General features: G+C 39.9%; 1 protein-coding gene across 1 annotated transcript in view; it reads right to left on the bottom strand.

Annotated features, from left to right (window-relative positions):
* The window catches only part of taf7 (TAF7 RNA polymerase II, TATA box binding protein (TBP)-associated factor), an 11,311-nt gene that overhangs the window by 1,891 nt on the left and 9,187 nt on the right, over positions 1 to 233 (bottom strand). The window lies entirely within an intron of this gene.

Here is a 233-nt window from a genome sequence, read left to right on the forward strand (position 1 = left end):
TACGCCTCTTGATGTAATCCACCGTGGATTTTGAGGTGTGTAAAGGATCATTATCCACTTGTAGACGCCTTCCCCTCTTTAGTTTTAGCTTTTTTACAGATGGCATCAAGTTAGCGTCCAAAATTTGCTGAAATTTTATTGCCCTTTCATCTCCAAACATACCTTTGCTCATTCCGGCCAAAAAGTTCTATTTTAACCTTATCGGTCCACAGAACTTGTTTCCACAATGCATC

The sequence above is a fragment of the Etheostoma spectabile genome, chromosome 10 (assembly GCF_008692095.1).
Source record: "Etheostoma spectabile isolate EspeVRDwgs_2016 chromosome 10, UIUC_Espe_1.0, whole genome shotgun sequence".
NCBI lineage: Eukaryota > Metazoa > Chordata > Actinopteri > Perciformes > Percidae > Etheostoma > Etheostoma spectabile.